This window comes from Pan paniscus, chromosome 5, assembly GCF_029289425.2.
Source record: "Pan paniscus chromosome 5, NHGRI_mPanPan1-v2.0_pri, whole genome shotgun sequence".
Classification (NCBI taxonomy): Eukaryota; Metazoa; Chordata; class Mammalia; order Primates; family Hominidae; genus Pan; species Pan paniscus.
Genome location: NC_073254.2, coordinates 160,584,625 through 160,606,133, shown reverse-complemented (window position 1 = coordinate 160,606,133; position 21,509 = coordinate 160,584,625). Strand labels below are relative to the sequence as shown.

General features: G+C 35.3%; 1 long non-coding RNA gene across 4 annotated transcripts in view; it reads left to right on the top strand.

The window, feature by feature from the left end:
* Positions 1-21,509, top strand: part of LOC134730626 (uncharacterized) — a 64,426-nt gene that overhangs the window by 25,771 nt on the left and 17,146 nt on the right. For 2 of the 4 annotated variants that reach the window (XR_010112522.1, XR_010112523.1), the window contains exon 3: positions 18,568-18,671. The exons of 1 other annotated variant lie outside the window; for it this stretch is intronic. This is a non-coding gene — a long non-coding RNA (uncharacterized LOC134730626). The remainder of the gene's footprint in view (positions 1-18,567; positions 18,672-21,509) is intronic. One more of the 4 variants, XR_010112521.1, reaches the window with a different exon arrangement.

Here is a 21,509-nt window from a genome sequence, read left to right as displayed (position 1 = left end):
GGATTGCCAAAACAGAGTACCACAGACTGGTTAATTTAACAACAGAAATATATCTTTTACATTTTGGGGTACTAGAAGTCCAAGATCAAGGAGTTGGCAGGGGTGGTTTCTTCGGAGGATTGGATTAGGCCCCACTCTAATAGCTTCATTTTAATTTAATCACCTCTTTTAGGGCCCTCCCTCCAAATGTCATCATATTCTAAATTACTGTGGTTTAGGGATTCAACATATGGCTTTTTGAGGGGGGACACAGTTAAGTGCATTAACAAGGATCTTATTTTGGGTATCTCCAGATACGCCAGAAACTTTCAGTCATCTGGTTATTCATTAGTGCCTTCTATCAATTAAAAATTATTTTAACTATTGAACCGAATTCTTGTTCTGATCCCTCATTTATTATAAGTCATACAATTCCTATCACTGTAAAAATTAGATTAATAGGGATTAAAAGACCTCTTAACCGATTTGTAAGAAAGGATTTAATATCCAACGAATCTTACAAAATGACCAACATATCATAATGCTTGAAGAGGGTATATAGTAATTGTTATAATTATCTTTTTCTCCTTTCCCAGACAACCTAGTGATGCCTCTCCAGTATCATGAACATTTCTTAAGTTTGAATGATATTTTTGGTGTATGTTTGTTTTGGGGGTGGAATATGAAATAAAGCATTCTTGACAGGTGCCCTGGAGATATCCAGGATATTGCTCAGCAGGTCGGTACATTGAGGTTAAGGAGAAATTGTACCTCATTATGTAGTAAGTTCAGAGCCTAAAAGCACATCACAATGGAGTCAAATTAACTTCTCATTGTCATGTAAAGCATGGTATAATAACAGTCAAGTAAAACTCTTAATGCAAAGAGTGTATTATATCAGCTTGGCTTGGATTGTATAAAAATCTAATTTCAGTTTCAGAGTCTGGACAGGAAAACAAATGCAATTAGAAATTAATGTTAATCTGCTGGTAATATTCCTATAGGGAAACTGATATAGAAAGACATGTCCAAGACTTGAAAATTGTATAATAATCATGTATGTATTTGAATCCAGAGAGGTTTGATCCTGGGAAGTCTTTTTGCCTAACAGCTTTGACTTTCTGAAGGTCAGAGGTTTGGCCTGACATCATGTATCATGTCCTGGATTCTATATGGTGTTATATACTAGTTGTTGAAATGAGATATGAGAATGCCTGGCCAACAAGTGGGGAGAGGAGAGATATGTGAAGAGGAGGAGCGTTAGCACACGAACAGTCCCCAGGGAGAAACTAGAAACATGGAGTGGTATTTTTAGATACATGACATGTTAACGTTACATTAATTTGTTGTGAAGCCACCCTCAAGGACTTTATTATACAGAGAAGAATAATTTTCCTTCATCTTTCAGTGAAAGTGTTGTTCTAATCTGAGAACTAATGTTGACCAGCTGACAAGGTATTAGAACCTATATTCTCGTCCTCTATTCTTTTCAATCATTCTTCTCTGTTATTTTTTTTCTCTCCTCTTCTGTATTATTTTTTAGTGTGATGTTAGGCAATTTACTTAATTCTTCTTCAGCTGTTCTCTTTGTAACCTAATTTTCTTTTATACTATTAAGCACATCCACGTTCTATTATGCATGCAATATATGGAAAAATCAATAAATGAATTAAATATGTTATTCTTGTTTATAAAAATTTCATATTCAAAAAAAGAAAAAAATACAGATTTGGAAGCATCGTAAGAGGGTCTTCCAACAAAAAATGCTGAGCAGAAACCAATTTCTGTCCAATTTCAAAAGGAATATTTTGATTTGTTTGTTTTCTTTGCATTATTCACATACTGTATCATGTTAATTTCTTGAGGTCTTGCAATGTGCTATACACTGCGGTCTGTAACTTATCTTTAATAAGCAGAAGATCATGTCAGCCCAAATAGTATTCTTTCATTTTATAAAACATGGACAGAATTTTAAGAAATTTAACTAACTTGGCTAAGTTTGCATGACCAAATTACTCCAACTATTGCAGGAGAAACAGTTTTGGTAACCTATTTCCTACTGCTTTGGTTAGATTTAAGGGCTTTACTTATTTATTTGTTATGTGCTAAATTTGTACTAGATCAAATATTTGGGGCCAATTTACATGATTTAAAGTAGATCCTACTTTTTGAGTCTTTTAAAATGATTGAATGACTAGAGAGGAATTGACAGAAACCAACCTAGAGTTTACACCTTTAACTCTCCTGTCCCTCAAAAAAAAAAAAAAATCCTCTCTGTGATGATTACACATTGTGTGCCTGTATCAAAATATCTCATGTATCCCCAAATATATGCACCTACTATATACTCATAAAAATTTAAATAAATAGGCCGGATGCGGTGGCTCACGTCTGTAATCCTAGCACTTTGGGAGGCCAAGGCAGGCGGATCACAAGGTCAGGAGATCGAGACCATCCTGGCTAACATGGTGAAAACCCGTCTCTACTAAAAATACAAAAAAATTAGCTGGGCGTGGTGGCGGGCGCCTGTATTCCCAGCTACTCGGGAGGCTGAGGCAGGAGAATGGCGTGAACCCGGGAGGCGGAGCTTACAGTGAGCCGAGATCGCGCCACTGCACTCCAGCCTGGGCGACACAGCGAGACTCCATCTCAAAAAAAAAAAAAGAAAAATTAAATAAATAAAAATCCTCTTTTTCTTTGCCTTTATTATTCTTTTGCACAAGGATAAAGAAAAAACAAAAGAAAATCCATATTTTGGAATAAAATTTATATGTTACAATGTGTATATCTTACAAGACTGAATTTGTACAGGAAATATAAAAATACATAAATAAGTGGTTTTGTATTCCCACTGCCTAACAAGGTGTTATAGAGGCATACTAAATTTTCATTGGATTGAATCCACACTGATAGAAAGTTGAAAGAAGATGATAAGGAGAAGAAAAAGACAAATAATCAATATGGGAAGATACTTGTATACATGATAATAGTTTCTAAGTACTGTAAATACTATGCAGAAAGCTGTTGTGTTAAATGCAAAATGATGCTAATCACACCATCATCATCACTATTGCTTGTTCTCAACTCAGCCAAGCAGCTTTCAAAGGCAAGAACAGCTTTACAGCTCCCGGGAATGAAGTGTGGAGCCAAATCTTCCTAGCGCAATAGTCTAATTACACTGAGCATCTAACACACACCAGAGCATTCTCTACCCTAACCCAGCAGTAGTCTGTAAATTCAGAGAGGGAAAGGAAAGGGTGCAGAGAGTGGGAGCAAAAAATGAAAGTACCCTTCATGACTACCTAAGCCTCAGGGCTTTGTTGTTGTTGCTCTAGCATACTGTAGCATTTAGATTGTTCCTTCTTCTCTCCTTATATAGACATGGCACAGTTTCAAAAATAGCCTGTGCTTTTTTAGACCTTTAAAGACATCATCAATCATTGTCTTCTATGGTAATGCTTCAATTACCCAGGAGGAAAAAAAAATACAGTAGCCATGGAAGTGACATCCTAATGTGCTGAAAATCAAAACTAAAAAAGGGCAGTGTTTGCATATTAGCAATGTAAGCAGTGCAAGAACTGTGATGAACCATTAATAAGCCTCTCTCATGCTTTCTAAGTATTCAGGAAATGTGCCGCCTGACAGGCCGGATCTTTATAGGATTAGCTTAATGATTTGTCACTTTCTGCATTGCTTGCTGCCCTTCTGCCTTTTTTATGCTGAACAAAATTGTACGAAGCATTCTGTGTGGCCGAACAAGCCCACTGTTTCTCCATGATAAGCACCCCCATTTTAGACACTTACAGTCCGTCCATGTTTAATGACATTCAGCAAAATAAGCTCAAGAGCCGTCACCTTCTATTCAAATCACGTTGGTTTCTTTCTTACTACCACGGTGGTTTCAAATTGACCACTCCCAAGTGATCACCCAGAATAATGAATACCCAGGGGTGCTGTGCCCTCCACTCCACACCATTTGTATCTCTGGGAAATGAACACATGCTACGTCATCCTAGAGAGACACACAGGGGCAGCTTGTTTAAATGCAGCTTGTGTCACACTCCCGTATGTTGGCCAAGGCATCCAACATGTGTTTGAAAAAATAAAAAGCCATAGCACATACACATGTATGATTTTGATCACACTGAGGTGCTTATGTGAACTACTTCTGCAGAAAGAAAAGGTATGAGTGCCTATTATTGAAATAAGCAATTTTTCTGCAGCTCCTTAGGTGAATAAAACATGTTCAGTTTCTATGTTGAAAGGTTAACTGTGGTTTTGAATAGATAACAAATATGAAATATTAAGAGGATAGGTTCCATCTGTTGATAATTTTATTGATACATTTGAGCATACCATTGATATACTGGCAGTAAATATATACTGTGGCATTATTTTTAATATGAAAGATTTCACACTGCAGTAAGCCTGTAATTAGAGTTTTCAGATTATCATCTGTAACTGCTTTATATATGTTCACCAATTCCCTTGAGACTTTTGAGGTACTACTGCTTGCACCACTGATTTTATGAAGGTTCATAGTCTGTGAATACCATCGAACTTAAACTTACTTTGTATGCCAGGCAAACCCCTAATATATACATCCACAAAATCACATTCGATCTTAACTGCTGAACACACATACGTACACACATTGTTTGTAGCACTTCAGGTTACTTTTTCTATTGTTTTAATATGCTTCAAGGGATTGATAATGGGATAAAGAGCTTTTACTACTTAATCACATATTATGAACCTACTTTGAGTCTGTAATGACTGCTAATGCTTAGTTTGAATATTGTTGTCTGCAATCCATTCTCAATGAACTGCCTATGTTTTAAATAACTGACTTTTGGAATATTATGAGACATTTTTCATGGTAATAACTTTTTGAACTTTAGTGACCGGCTGGAAACTTGTACAATGAAGATTTACTATATTTTAGGCCATAATGATTTATCTTTAAATTGTAAAATTTGGAGTAAGAAATAATTAACACACATCATATATACATATAAATCAAGATTATTTGACTAGACAAAGTTAACCACTGCTTTATCTATCCCAGTATTCATGCTATGAACAGGAACAGTTCTCTGCTAAAAATTAAAATACTAAAAGTCTATGCTAAATACTAAAGTACTAAAATTTTTTTTGAATAGCCTTCAAAGAATCTGGTACTAATTCAAATTGGTGGCTGCTACAAAGGGCTTGTGATCTAAAAATCAAACAGCATTTATAAGACCCCCACAATGAATTTCAAACATTAGAGGCAGATATATAGAAATGGGTATATACATACATATATAAAAGAATGATACATAGATGCATACATATATAAAAGTAGATATAAATATGAAATGTATTTTTTCCCTCAATAGTCTCTCTTTCATGAATTTTGGAATAGAAACCAGCATCTGGTGCAAAAACAAAAAAAAATTATCAAGATTCTATGAACACTATTCAGTATTATAATAATGACTACTAAAAGATTCCATCATTTATTATAGAATGCATCCCAATGGTTTCTGCCAAGTTCACAAGTCTTCTATTGAGTCATCAGAAAGGATACTTTAAGGCTAGGTTCACAAATGAACGGAGAAAGGAACAATTTCTTACTAGTGGCCTTACTCTAGGAAAAGGAGACAGTTATTAATACCAACATGAAGCTTGAAAATTGTACTTAAACATTTGTCTAAACAAAACTGTCTCTTGGGAAAGTAACACTTTGCAACTCTCCTGGTATCCTGTCTCCACAGTCCACATTCCACCTTGATCAGCACTGGCCAGTCAAAGGAGAAGATTCAAGTGGAAGACTAAGGTGGAAGGAAATAAGATAGACATTGAAAAACAAAAACAAAAACCAAAAAAAAAACCCCAGAGACAGAAGCATGGAAGATAAGAAAGAAGGAAAGAAAGAAAGAAAGAAAGAAAGAGGAAGAAAGAGAGGAAGGAAGGAAGGAGAAAGGAAGAAAGAAAAAGAAAGAGAGAAAGAAAGAGAAAAAGAAAGAAAGAAAAAGAAAAAGAAAGAAAGAAAGAAAGAAAGAAAGAAAGAAAGAAAGAAAGAAAGAAAGAAAGGAAAAGAAAATAGTCCACAGGATACATTATTAGATCAGCAACTGAAAAAGACTGTATAAGGGGCCTCAAGTGGTAAAGAATTATAAATCAACTGCTGCTATTTGTCTCATGAGTCTCTGGCATGAAAACTGGACCTTCATCAAAACAAGGAGTATTCATTTTTTTACAGTATGGGATTACAACTCATCATAGACATACAATTGCTAAATAATGGAAGGTTCCCTGTAGACATACATTGGTAGGAATACGACTCGTAGAAATGACCAAGGCAGGGAGATGAGGAAAAGGAAAATCAGAGGTCCTGAAATCCCTGTACAAACGTGTGAATGGATTTAGCAGCAGCCAAATCATGACTCGGATTTGAATTTAGGATAATTTTTAGACAGGTAGATGTTGGTGGGCTTTTCTTTACTGAAATATACTTTTATTTACCTTGACATCAGAGTTATTCTGAAATATGTAAAATTAAAAAAAAATGATTAAAGCCCTGGGCATTATGCTAATCTCTCTCTGTCTCACACACACACAAATACACTTCATCTTTACTCAACCCCACTTTTCCTCTATTTTTTTTCCTTCCTATTACTAGGTAGCATTTCTGTAGAAAATGATTAATACTTCTCCACTGAATTTTCTAGTGATGAAAATGAACAGATTTACATTAAGCATTATCTATGTCTTTCTAGTGTCTAGTTAGCTGGCAAGACAATTTAATGGTTTACTGGTTTAAATGGAAGAAACACGGGCTTGACTAACTTTTTACTAAATATCATTTTCTGGATAATAGTCATGAGTCAATTTTTTAGTTGTAAATATCTCTGCAAATCAGTTTAAAGCAAAAATAATTTCTTTATAATTAGAGAAAGAAAAAAGGCTACCCCTATTCTTATTCCAATTTTCTGAGTATACTGCTTTTGTGTTTAGGCTCTTTCTCTCAGTGCCAGGCATCTAGAAGCACTTAATAAATGTTTAAGGTGATATATATAGTACTGTGTGAACAGGCCCCACAGAGGTCAAGAAAGTTATGATAATGATTTTCCCAGGGTCAGTTCCTGCACTAAATGTTCATCAGCTGTTAGATTATATTTTGATTTTTTTGATTTACTGCTTAGTTTTTGGTAGATTGTTTTCTGAATTATCTTTAAATCACAGAGAAAATTAGATTTGTTTTCTGGTTTGAAATAGTATCCATCTGTTGTATGAAACAAATTGTATTAATTCACGTCTCTCCTATTCAAAATTAGATTTCCTTTTTACAGATTTTGCCATTAACAAATTAGTTATCTAACAATGCTAAATATCAGCTTGATTCTTAGTTTAAAAGTTTCTATTTTGAAAATGAAATGTGATCACTATGCACACCATTTGGCCAAATATCTTCCCCTCTTTGTTTTCATTAACATTGAAGAAGGCAAAGTATGCAAGTAGGTATCTTGTATATTACAACATCTAAAGAGAACGTTTTAAACAGTATTTATTGGATCCAGTAAGTACACACACATTCAAAAAATTGGGATTTTTAAAAAATTTGTCATTTTATAAGAAATAGATTAAAAATATAGTTCGAAGAAGACATAGTATGTGAAGCTTAGGAAACAAGCATATTTTACTGTATAGTTTTTAAAAATTTGATTTTATTAAGTTTGTTAAGAAGTTAAATCTAAAAGAATAATTTACCTAATCTGAGATATGTAGATATAAATTATTCAGTGAGGAAAAGACATTGTGGACATTCTAGTTTATTTTACTGAATGCTGGGTAGTGGTCCTTTTACTTTTTTCATGTCTCCAAGTTTTTGGTAACCAGAGCTGGTAAAATACACAACATGCACCTATAAGTTCATCTCATTCAACTGTCTGGCAACAGGGACATTTAAGAGATGTTGTTCAATCAAAGCTGACTTGTTTAATATTTTTAACAAATATAAATATTGATTCTTGATATTTCATTTTTATAAAGTGCCAAAAAGCTACAGGAGAGCTCAACAATTCTTCTAAGTTATTGAAGAACATACAAATTTTTCCCAGTATAATTCTATTGCTGAAAAAATTTACATCTTCCAATTTTTATTTTTATAGGCAGCCTACACAAAGCATGTGTGCTAATTATTCTTAATCACTATCCTTGAGTAATCCACAGATCACATGCTATAGCAATCTTTGTATTTTTTATTCTATATTTACTATATAGAATCTTATATGTACTACATTAAATATCATATTTATACAACACTGAGTTGTATAGTCCTTCAATAGGAAAAACCACTATTAGAAGCACATTTGTTGGGTTTTATCAAAATAAAATTACTGCATTTTAATAAATTCTGAGTCTTCAGTGACTCCATTACAAGAAATAACTTGATTAAAAACTGTAACTCAGGATCATTTGTTCTTTTTGTGTTTTTTTATGAATCTAGAATACTAGGAAGAAAAAATTATATAAGGCTGCAGACACAGAATTTTATGATATTACTGTTTACAAGAATTCTTTAATTCTCCTGTACTTTATGGGCATTTTTATGAAAATGAAATATCAAGAATCAACAATTATATTTGTTAAAAAAATTTGGACAAATCAGCAGGGTGCAATGGCTCACGCCTGTAACGCCAGCACTTTGGGAGGCCAAGGCGGACAGATCCCGAGATCAAGAGATCGAGACCACCCGGGCCAACATAGAGAGGGTGAAACCCCATCTCTACTAAAAACACAAAAATTAGCTGGGCATGGTGGCACGTGCCTGTAGTCCCAGCTACTCAGGAGGCTGAGGCAGGAGAATCGCTTGAGCCCAGAAGGCGGAGGTTGCAGTGAGTGGAGATCGAGCCACTACACTCCAGCTCCAGCCTGGACGGCAGAGTGAGACTCCATCTCAAAAAAAAAAAAATTTAGACAAACGAACTTTGATTGAACAACATTTCTTAGTTGTCCCTATTGGTATAAGGTGGGATGAACTGCACTTGTATATGTGTAGTGTATATTTTACTGAGAGTCTGGATGCATAAAAAGAGAAAAAGGACCACTATCCAGAATTCAGTAAAATACTGTTTCAAGTTATGGGATATATTTTGAGTAAAGATGCATCTTCATGTTTTACACTATCCATTGGAATCTGTGGTATTTGGAAGCTAAATCAGGCATACAAAATTGATTGAGAGTTTATTTTTTCTTCATAACTGAGTACCTGAATTCACATGTATACTCAGTCCCTCTAAGAAGAAATTACTAGTAATTCTACTATCAGTGAATAACACTATACTTCTAATTTGAAGCTTGTTTCCATATGCCTTTTTTTTTTTTTTTTTTTTTTTTTGAGATGGAGTCTCTCATTCGCCCAGGCTGGAGTGCAGTGGCGCGATCTCAGCTCACTGCAACCTCTGCCTCCTGGGTTCTAGCAATTCTCCTGCCTCAGCCTCCTAGGTAGCTGGGATTACAGGCGCATGCTGCCATGCCCGGCTAATTTTTTGTATTGTTGTTAGTAGAGACAGGGTTTCACCATGTTGCCGAGGCTGGTCTCAAACTTCTGAGCTCAGGCAATCCACCTGCCTCGGCCTCCCAAAGTGCTGGGATTACAGGTGTGAACCACCACACTGGGCCCCATAGGCTTTAATCAGTTGAAAAGTTATTCAACTTTCATTTGAAGATTCATTAAAACTTTAGTTCAAAGGTTTCCATCTAAAGAATTTTAAAATTAACTCTACCTATATTTATGCTTGTCAGGTAGCCTGACAACAGTGGATTTGATAATAACCATTGATAATAATTCACCTAATTGAAACTCTAAAGTGATTGAGAATATAAATATACTTGTAACTTAGGTCTCTAAGTGCTTCCACTTAACACAAAATAAAATCAACACTGGTAAGGAGACCGGCTGATTGTTTTTCTGATTTATAATCAGAAGGGAGGTTGTCAATTAGGTAATTTAAACAAGCTATATGAGAAGAGAATCATGATTTCCATTTAAATTATTCAAAACAAAATTAGCTGGGGTAAAAATATTTTAACAAAAACATTCTGCACTTATTATTGTCTTCTGAGCTTGACAGAAGAGTAAAATTTTAGTGTTTAGATTTGTTTATGCTTTGTTTGGGATATTGAGCAATACCAATTGAGCCTCCATGATAACAGCTCAGAGAAAAACTCATTGTTGCATCTTCACAATGAAACAGCTAGAGAAATGGCAGTGCTTAAAGGGAGCATGGAGGTTTGTGCTTAAAAACAATTAGGATCATTTATTTATTGAACCAATATGTAGGAATTTTCTTAACAATTTCTATAAATTCAGAAATGTTTGAATTCATCTACTAGGGAACTTTATAGACATTAATAACTTGCAATATTGGTATTACCACAGTCTCAGTATATATCCATCATATCCCAAAAGTTAGTGCACTATGGTATCATTAGAATTATTTTGGAAAGCCACAAACCAAGGAGTAGTTTTTGGCCTCCCTGGAATTTTTATTGCTTTGAGAAAGATAGAAGAATGTATACAATTTAGAATCTTATGAGAATCAATCTCTGTCTGCATTCATCTTAGGACAATAGGAGAATTATATCAAGGACTTCTGGAATATCAGGTTATTTTAGTTACTCATTGATTTATAATGTGCCTTTAATAAAACATGTTTTGAATATCATTGAAAAATGGCCTTAGTGAATTGAAGATTCATTAAATTAAACATTAAGTGTATGAATTTTATAATACACTTGTGTGCTCCTGTTTTTTAAATTGCACCATTAACAATAAATTATTTCTATAAAATAATTTTTATTTTCATCATATTTTTAAAATGAAAGAGTAGTGAAATCATTTTACATTAGGTTTACGCACATATTAGTATCTGCTTACATGAATCTTTACATAAACACAGTCATACTATATCTAAAGGTGTTCTTAGAACTGCCAGATGTTATATTTATTGAAAGTGATATGCATACCTGCTTCCTCCATTCAATCCATTTTGATTTCATAAAGTGTACTGCATGCACCCTCTGGACAAAGCTTTGCTTTACATATCTTATAATACATAAAATCACTTCTACTCAATGAATTTACTATTTTATGAGAGTACAGCTAAAAGCCTCCAAAGTAATCATGATAAAATATAAAAAGAGGAAATGCCCAAAACATGTCTAAACAAAATATTAAAATGATTTATTGAGAAGGGGAAAATATTTTCTGTAAAAGTCTCAAGATTTTATCAAAAAAATGGTATTTGATGTGATCTTTGTTTGATTTTGAATATTTTATTGAGGTATCATTTAAAATGTTTACATACAATAAAATGTACAAAATAAGTGTGTAAGCTGAATGATATTTTCTGTATGTATACCTGATATGCTTTGGCTGAGTTCTCCACCAAATCTCACCCCAATAATCCGCACATGTCAAGGGCAGAACCAGGTGGAGATAATTGAATCATGGCAGTGGTTTCCCACATACTATTCTCATGACAGTGAATAAATCTCACGAGATCTGATGGTTTTATAAAGGGGAGTTCCCCTGCACACACTCTCTTGCCTGCTGCCATGTAAGATGTCCATTTGCTCTTCCTTCATTTTCTGCCATGATTGTGAGACTTCCCCAGCTATGTGGAATTGTGAGTCCATTAAACCTCTTTCCTTTATAAATTACCCAGTCTCAGGTATGTCATTATTAGCAGCATGAGAATGGACTAATACAGTACATTGGTACCGAGTAGTAGGGTGCTGTTGTAAAGATACCTAAACATGTGGAAGCAACTTTGAAACTGGGTAACAGGCAGATGTTAGAACAGTTTGGAGGGCTCAGAAGAAGATAGAAAGATGTGGGAAAGTTTGGGACTTCCTAGAGACTTGTTGAATGGCTTTGACCAAATGCTGCTCATCTCAGATGGAGATGAGAAACTTGTTGAGAAATGGAATAAAGATTACTCTTGCTCTGCTTTAGCAAAGAGACTGGCAGCATGTTTCCCCTGCCCTAGAGATCTGTGGAACTTTGACCTTGAGAGAGATGATTTAGGGCATCTGGCAGAAGAAATTTCTAAGCAACAAAGCATTCAAGAAGTGACTTGGGTGCTGTTAAACAAGCATTCAGTTTTATGTATTCACAAAGGTAGGGTTGGAATTGGAACTTATGTTTAAAAGGGAAGCAGAGCACAAAAGTTCAGAAAATTTGCAGCCTGTTGATGCAATAGAAAAGAAAATCCCATTATCTAAGGAGAAATTTAAGCTGGCTGCAGGAACTTGCATAAGTAATGTGGAGCCAAGACAATAGGGAAGATATCTCCAAGGCATATCAGAGGTCTTCATGGCAGCCCCTCCCTTCATAGGCCTGGAGGCCTAGGAGGAAAAAATGGTATCATGTGCCGGGCCCAGGGCTTTGCTGCTTTTGAAGTCTTGGGACTTAGTGCCCTGCATTCCAGCCATGGCTAAAAGGGGTCAAGATACAGCTCAGGCCATTGCTTCAGAGGATACAAGCCCCAAGCCTTGGCAGCTTCCATGTGGTGTTGGATCTTTGGGTGGACAGAAGTCAAGAAATGACGTTTGGAAACCTCTGCCTAGATTTCAGAAGATGTATGAAAATACCTGGATGTCTAGGCAGAACTCTACTACAGGGATATAACCCTCATGCAGAACCTCTGCTAGAGCAGAGCAGAAGAGAAATATGGGGTCAGACCCCTCACACAGAGTCCCCACTGAGGCACTGTCTAGTGGATCTGTGAGAAGAGGGCTACTGTCCTCCAGATGCAAGAATAGTAGATCCACTGACAGCTTCCAACATGCTCCTGGAAAAGCCAAAGACACTCAATGCCAGCCTTTAAAAGCATTCAGGAGTGGGGCTGTACCCTGAAAAGCCACAGGAGCAGAGTTACCCAAGACCATGTGAGCCCACCTCTTGCATCAGCATGATCTGGTTGTGAGACATGGAGTTAAAAGGAGATCATTTTGGAACCTTAAGGTTTAATGACTCTCCCATTGGATTGCAGACTTGCTTGGGGCCTGTAGTCCTTTTGTTCTGGCCATATCACCATTGTATCTGGGAAGTAACTTACTTGCCTTTTTTTTTTTTTTTTTTGAGATGGAGTCTCGCTCTGTTGCTCAGGCTGAAGTGCAGTGGTGTGATCTTCGCTCACTGCAACCTCCAACTCCCAGGTTCAAGCAATCCTCCTGCTTCAGCCTCTCAAGTAGCAGGGATTACATGTGTGCATCACCATGCCAGCTAATGTTTGTATTTTCAATAGAGACAAGGTTTCACCATTTTGTCCAGGCAGGTCTTGAACTCCTCACCTCAAGTAATCTGCCTGCCTTGGCCTCCCAAAGTGCTGGGATTACAGGTGTGAGCCACTGTGCATGGCCACTAACTTGCTTTTGATTTTACAGGCCCATAGGTAAAAGCGGCATACCTTGTCTCAGATAAAACTTTGGACTGTGGACTTTTGAGTTAATGCTGAAATGATTTAAGATTTTGGGAGACTGTTGCGAAGGCAATATTGGTTTTGAAATGTGAGGACATGAGATTTGGGAGGGGCCAGGGTGGAATGATAGATTTGACAGTGTCCTCACCCAAATCTCACCTTGAATTGTAATAATCCCCACATGTCAAGAGTGGGGCCAGATGGAGATAATTGAGTCCTAAGGGCAGTTTCCCCATACTGTTCTCATGATAGTAAATAAGTCTCATGAGATCTGATGGTTTTATAAAGGAGCGTGTCCCTTCACACACTGTCTTGCCTGCCACCATGTAAGAGGTCCTTTTGTTCTTTCTTTGTCTTCCACCACGATTGTGAGGCCTCCCAAGTTATATGGAATTGTAAGTCCATTAAACCTCTTTCCTTCATAAATTACCCAGCCTTAGGTATGTATTTAATAGCAGCATGAGATCAGACTACTACATGCCTCTGTTTGACCGCCATGCAGATCAAAGTATAAAACATTCTTCACCCTCCAGTGATAATCACTATTTGACTTATATTATAGGTTAGTTTTGCCTAACCTTGAACTTGGCATGAATGAAATTATGCCATACACTATGTACACTTTTGCATCTCCCTTCTTTAACAAGACAAAATATCTTTAAGATTCTTTCATGTTACTGTATGCATAAGTAATTCTGTCTTCTAATTTCTGAATAGTGTTTTATTATATTCTCCAATTTGAGAAAAATTGAGTTGTTTCCATTTTGGGACTATCATGAAAGAGTCTTTTTTTTTTTTGAGATGGAGTCTTGCTCTGTCACCCAGGCTAGAGTACAGTGGCGCGATCTCGGCTCACTGCAAGCTCCGCCTCCCAGGTTCATGCCATTCTCCTGCCTCAGCCTCCAGAGCAGCTGGGACTACAGGCGCCTGCCACCACGCCCGGCTAATTTTTTGTATTTTTAGTAGAGACAAGGTTTCACCGTGTTAGCCAGGATGATCTTGATCTCCTGACCTTGTGATCTGCCTGCCTGGGCCTCCCAAAGTGCTGGGATTACAGGCTTGAGCCACTGCGCCCAGCCTATGAAAGAGTCTTTCATTAACATTCTTGTACAGGTATGTTTGTGGACCTAAGTAATCATTTCTCTTGAGAAGATTCTTAGAAGAATTGTTGAGTCATATGCTAGATATATGCAAACAGTATTCCCATAATGTTTAATCATTTTATACTCCTTTGCAATTAATGAGCATTATGGTGACTCCATATTTTGCCCTCACTTTGCATTTCTGGTCTTTTTAAGTTTTACCTTTAAAATGTTTTTATAATCACATTTCCTTGTGATTTTTATTTGTATTTTCTAGATGACTAATGATGTTGAGCGTCCTTATACACCTTTCAGATACATTCTTTGGTGAAACACTTGTCCAACTATAAATATTCTGTCAAAAATTAGAAGAAATAGAGAAAAAGAGATTATAAAAAGATAGAGACTGATGAGAAAAATGGAGTTAGGGATACAAAACTTTAAAAGTTTGTCCATCTCACATACATATACACACAAATAAAGACCCTTTTAAAAGGACAGCACTATTTTCCACATAATAAATTATGAAGAAATGCATAAATATTGTATTAAATTGCCACTTTTTTCCTTGAAAAGGGCCAGAACTTTGCTTGAGGAAGTGGGCATCAAAAAGATTTCAGCTTGTGATTATTATGAATTGGTAGAGGGAGGGTTGTCTGAAATGTGTTGGAAAGTTGTAACACCAGATGGGGATGTGTGGCTCACAGCTCACATACAGTGAACTGAGGTAGCTGGTAGATGTTTGAGGTGTGTGTGTGTGTGTATTCTTTGCATTAGTATGCAGTTCTGTTCAGCTAGGTGCAGTATTTTTCTTTATTCAGGTAGTATCTTTTGCAGAAGAAATTATACATAAGCAAAGGCAAAATTTGTGTTATGCTCAAATTGTTCCCTATTATATCAAATGTGTTGGAACAAATCCATGTTTCCTGAATAAGTGTTAGAGCAGAACAGACTGCATACCCTTTTGAACATAATTTCCAAGATTTACGAGTAACAACATAAAATCCTTGGCTAATTGAATTAACAAATGTAAAAACCTTGAATACTTAAATGAAGAGTTGGCAAACATTTCCTCTAAAGGGCAAGATAGTAAATATATAAAGCTTTGCGAGTGATAAGGTCTTCAATGCAATTACTTAATTCTGCAATAGTGGTGCAAAACATCCATAGACAATGTGAAAATGAATGAGTGTGATTGCGTTCAATTAAACTGTAGTAGTCCCCCTTATCCACCGGAGATACATTCCAAGACACTCAGTGGATTCCTGAAACTGCAGATAGTACCAAACCTTAAATATAACTATGTGGTTTTTTTTATTTGATAACCAAGAGGGCTCCTAAATGACTAACAGGTGGGCAATATCTATCGCGTGGATTTTCTGGACAAAGGGATGATTCACATTCTGGCAGGATACAGCAAGATGGCGTGAGATTTCATCATGCAACTCTGAATGATGCAAAATTGAAAACTTATAAATTGTTAATTCCTGAAATTTTCCACTTAATATTTTTGGACTGTGGTTGACTGCATGTAACTGAAACTATGGATAAGTAGACACTACTGTATTTATGAAAGCAGACAAAGTGGGAAGTTTATAAATATTTTCTTCTTACTTTTACATGTCATAGAGAGCTATAACTGGGAGAAATTAATAAACTTGCAGTTTTGCCACTTTAATAAATTATAAAAAGGATGGATGAAGCTGGTGAAAGTCATTGTATATCTATTCTTAAGCTTTTCTAACCTGCTTAAAATGCTTAAGGACAATTTGCATTGTACCCTCCAGACTTTGTGAAATAGAAGTTAATTTACTTTATTAAAATTTACAATTAATAGTGATTGAGGCTATTCTAGAATGAAGCAATAGTAACGGAAAAATACTAAAAATGTTTACGTAAGGTAATTTTTTTCAAGGAAGAAAGAGAGAAGTTTTAACCTAAAATGAAGTCTTAATTATCTAGAATATGAATGAGTATAGTGAAGGACAAAACTTGAATGCTTTTAGCAAGTTGTAGAGGATTTGGGGGAAAGTAGTTTCTCATTTTCCTTGATTTATAATACTTAAGTCTGAAAAAGGCTATGAAATATGTTAAAATTTCGGAAAAATTGCTCCAATTACGGGCTAATTCACAAGATAATTATGTTATAAATTGGAGAGAGAAACTCATGAAACATTTATTGCAAGAAACTGTGTTCATCCAAATCTAGGTTTTGTCTTTTCCCTGTTAAAATAGTAAATTGGTCTTATAAATCTTAACAATGGCTAGTGAAAAGTATTCTTTATACTCTGTGTAACACGCTGGTATCATAGAGATTCCAAAACTCACCAGAATAATTTTCTCTGTTCTGTGGTGACTTTATCAGGTACTTGATTATTACATAACATTTTTAAAATAAAAAATTAAAAACCAAGGTTTCTCACTTGCATTAACATATTTATGTTTATTTTTAAATACTTTGTCACTTTGATTGAATATGTAACTAAGTCATCATTTCCTAGATGTCCATGAGCATATTTCATTATTGCAGTCAAATCTCCTGATATTCTTTTGATTTTGCCTTTGCAAGAGCAGAACCAACAAATAAATAAATAAATGAAAATTAATGATGTATTTTACCTCTACAGTCCTCTTTGAGATATTCCAGAAAGCTGCAAAAAATCAAACATTTTTTATTTTACATTATAAAAATAAAAGTGGTAGAAATAATTCGACTTGTTTGGTACGCTCATTTTTGTTCATTATTATGTTGGTGCAAAAGTAACTGTGGCTTTTGCCATAACTTTTAATGGCAAAAACCACAATTACTTAATAGCTCAAGACTATTAAGAGCTGCATGGGAAGAGTTGTTGACCCAAAAAGATGCTCAGACTTTTCAAGATTAAGTTTGTATAGGTAAAATATTTTTAATACAAATATTTCAGATATTTTATGTTTTATAGAAAGGACCTGCCGATTCTTTTATGGTTGCACTGTCCGTAATATTCTTACACTCAGGGCTGCTGGGCACGGTGGCTCACACCTGTAATACCAGCACTTTGGGAGGTCAAGGTGGGTAGATCACTTGAGGTCAGGAGTTCAAGACAGCCTAGCCAACATGGTGAAACCCCATCTCTACCAAAAATACAAAAATTATCCGGGTGTGGTGGCACATGCCTGTAATTCCAGCTACTAGGGAGGCTGAGGCAGGAGAATCACTTGAACCTGGGAGACAGAAATTGCAGTGGGCTGAGATCACGCCACTGCACTCCAGCCTGGGTGATAGAGTGAGACTCCATTTCAAAAGAAAAAAAAATGTGATTCACGGTAAAGTTTTACCAAACACTTATAGTATATATTTAATGGAATTGAACAAATAAATAAATGGATTGTAGATGACTGGAAACAGATTTCTCACTGTTGGTGTAGGAGGCTACAGATAAGCAAGCAGAAGGCTAAAAGGATCCATGTGGTATTGGATTAGAATTGGAAAAAGCATTAGGAATGTAGATTATCTCAGTATAAATAAGGACAAACAGAAATATTTAAGTTATGTGTGTACATGTGAATATACACACACATATTTTCTTGCTCCGTCAACTGAGAGGGCAGAGAAGCAACACCAGTAGCTGTCAACATGCCTCGTGATCAAATCTTGGTTACTAATAACATTCACCAATTAAAAGAACTGAGATCCTTAGATAAATGGCTGACACTTGGACTAGGGCAATAAATATACAACATGGAGTAACTTGTAGTATCTAGAAGTCAGGAAGTCTTACACACACACACACACATACATACACACACACACACACAAAATGATGGGGCTATGTCAAAGAGACATGGAGGTTCCAATTGCCAAAGCTAGAACAATTTGGGCAGAAATCATGTAGTATTGGATTATAACTCAAAGAAGAAATTAAAGAACTGTAAGTCCATACTGATTATATTAGGCAGTTCTCATGTTGCTATAATGAGGTTACCTCAATTATACCTGAGGCTGGGTAATTTATAATGAAAATAGGTTTAATTGACTCATGGTTCTGCAGGCTGTACAAGCATGGTGATGGCATCTGTCCAGCATCTGGGGAGCCTGCAGGGAGCTTTTACTCAGGACAGAAGGTGAAGCAGGAGCAGGTATGTCACATGGCAGGTAAGAGTAGGAGCAATAGAGGAACTGATGGGAAGTGCCACACACTTTTAAACAACCAAATCTCACAAGAAATTATTCACTATCAAGAGGACAGCACCAAGCCAGGAGGTATCCACCCCAATGGCACAAACACCTCCCATAGGCCCCACCTCCAACACTGGGGATCACATTTCAACATGAGATTTGGGAAGGACAAATATGCAAGGCATGCCACTGATATACATAATTGAACAAATAAATACATGGAGGAGAGTAGATAAATCTGTCATGCAGAAAGATCCCAAATAATTTGTGCAGATGCTCTGCCCTCACAAAGGTTGAGGCATAGCTCATAACTTCCCACTCACTATTATTGGTTGCATATAATGACTTCCTCCCATGAATGCAGTATGGAATTAGAGAAGAGTAACTTTGCAATGAAAAAGCATAACAGACACTAACTCATCCAGGTGTTGAACCATGTTTATAGTATGCATTCATGATTTGATGTGATGAGGATGGCATGTTTCCTCTGTGATTTTTCTCACAAAACCCAATAACCCCAGTCTACCCATGACAAAAGCATGGGATAAATCACAATCTAGGGAAATCCTACAAAATATTATCCCAATATGCCTCAAAACTCCCACAAAGTCATCAAAAATAGGAAAAGTCTGAGAAACTCTTACACGTAAGAGCATTCTAAGTAGACATGAGGACTAACTGTAATTTTTATATGGGATAGAATTCTGTATGAGCAAAAGAACACTGGATGACAAACCAGGAAATCTAAATAAAGTATGGACTTTATTTAATTCATAATAATGCATCACTATTGGTTCATGAATTATAACAAATGCACCAATCTAAAGTAAGATGTTAATAATAGGAGAAACTGAGTTCAGGGTGTATGGGAACTATCTGTATTATCTTCTCAATTTTGCTATAAATCTAAAATTGTTGCAAAATGAAAAGTCTATTTTAAAAAACTGATAGGACTCAAAAAGGAAATGAACAAATCCTCAATAACAGTTATAGAGTTCACTGCCCCTTTTTTGCTGATTGATAAAATAGATGGACATAAATTCATCTAGATTAAAGAAGAACTGAACCACTCCATCAATCAGCAGTATTTAATCAACATTTATAGAAGACTCACCACCAACAGCAGAATAAATATTTTCTTCAAGCATCCCTAGAGCATATACCAAGACAGGCCATATTCTGGGGCTTAAAATAATCCTCAAACATTTTAAAATATTTGAAATTATACAGAAGTGTTCGTTGATCACAATGGAAGATATTACAGATTTGGATATTAAATAATATATTTCTAAACAATCCCATTGGGTAATATGAAATCTCAAGGGCAATTAAAAATATATTGAACTGACTAAAAATCAAAACTTGGCATAAAATTATTGTCTGAACAGCTAACACAATTTTGAGGGGGGGTAGTTTTTGGCACTAAACACTTATATCAGAAAGAAGGAAAAGCAATAATGTAATCCTACATCACAAGAATCTAGAATAAGAAGAGCAAAATAAATGCAAAACAAGCAGAAAGAAATAATAAAGATAAAAGCAGAAATAAATGAAACTGAAAGCAAAAAATAGATAAAATCAAATTAAAAATCTTGTTGTTTGAACAGATCAATACAATTGACAAATCCATAGCTAAACTGACAAAGAGAAGACACAATTACCAACATGAAAAATCAAAAACCTAGCATCATTACCCAATATTCAGGCATCAAAAGGATAATAAGGGATACATGAACACACAACACGCACAAATTTGACAACTTAGATGAATTGGACCAGTTCCTTAAAAAGCAAAAACTATAATTTACCCATATGAAAAAAATAAGTGAATAGCCTTATAAGTTATTAAATAAATTGAATTCATAATTTTAAAATGCCCCAAAAGAAATTTCCAGGTCCAGGTGGTTTCAGGAGATAATTGTACCAACTGCTTGACATTTGAACATTTAAGGAAGAATAAAACAAATTCTACAGAATCTATTCTGGAAAATAGAAAAGGAATCATTTCCCAATTCATTTTATGAAGCAAATATAACTCTCAGCCCAAACTATACAAAGGCAGTGCAAAAAGACCAAACTACAGACTAATATCCTTCATGAATACATACACAAAAGTTATTAACTTTATTTTCACTAACAGAAACAGAAATCAGAATGTGTATATATATATATATATATATATATATATATATATATATACCATGATCAAATGTGGTTTCTTCCAGAAATTAAAACCTATTTCAATATTAGAAAATAAATCAATATAATCTATTATATTAGCAGGAAAATGAATAAATCAATTGACATGGAAAAGAATTTGACAAAATTCACTACTTATTCATGATAAAAATGTTTAGAAAATCAAGAATATTTTAAAAATTATTCTTCAACTTAATAATAACATCTTCAAAATGCCTACAGAAAAGAATTATTTAATGATTAGAGACTGAATGCTTTTTCCCTAAGACTGGAAAGGAACAAAGGATGTGCTCTCATTACCTCTACTGAGCATAGTACCGGATGTTCTATTTAGTTCTATCTTGCAAAAAGGCAATAAAGTAAAATTAAAGGCACAAAAACCTCAAAAACAGAAATAAACTCTATTTTAGGATGACATGACTGTTCACATAGAAAATCCCAAGAAATCTAAAAAAGACAAACGAGAATTACTGGAAATAATAATTAAGTTCGGCAAAGCCTCAGGATACAGCATCAACGCACAAAAAAGTTTCAATATACTAGCAATGAACATGTGGACACCAAAATTAAAAATACAGTATCATTTACCACAGCCAAAAAAGTGAAGCTGGGTGC